Below are 619 nucleotides of genomic sequence, written 5' to 3' on the forward strand. Positions count from 1 at the left end.
ATACATGAAAAAACAATCTTCAAGACAAAGGACTTCAGACAATGAAGGACAGTGATCCCTAAACACACATGAAGTGAGTCTAATGGACGCCCCAGTGCACGGCCTTGGGACAATATGCAGGCTGTGACACAGGGACAGGGAACAGAGGTAGGAGGGTCCACCAGACGCCCTCAGTCGAGGTGATGAAGCAGAGAGTCAGACGAAACCAACGCAGATAAGAGATCAGACAAGAGAGGGCTGGCGAGGAGGGAGCGGACCACAGAAAGGCCCCTGGAAATCTGCAGTGGGGCCCCATTGACTATTCAAACGAGTAAAAAACAGTGCATAAAGGGTGAGAAAACACTTGAGATGCGGGATGGGGTGGGTAGATACATTTTAAAACAGGAAACAGTGCATACTGTTCACGCAGTTTGAGGAATAGAATCCATTCCTAGAATCAGGGATGGCCCTGAATAGAGCACGACTGAATCAACTGATGGTATAAGAACGTAACGTATTTCATACTGCTTACCATGCTGTTCGTTCTCCTGCAATGTCCCTGCAGCTCTACTTGAAAATACAACGTTTCAAAGGAAGCAAGAACATGTTTTAAAAGTTCAAGAGATGAAAACAGAAAAAA

The sequence above is a fragment of the Camelus dromedarius genome, chromosome 6, assembly GCF_036321535.1.
Source record: "Camelus dromedarius isolate mCamDro1 chromosome 6, mCamDro1.pat, whole genome shotgun sequence".
NCBI lineage: Eukaryota > Metazoa > Chordata > Mammalia > Artiodactyla > Camelidae > Camelus > Camelus dromedarius.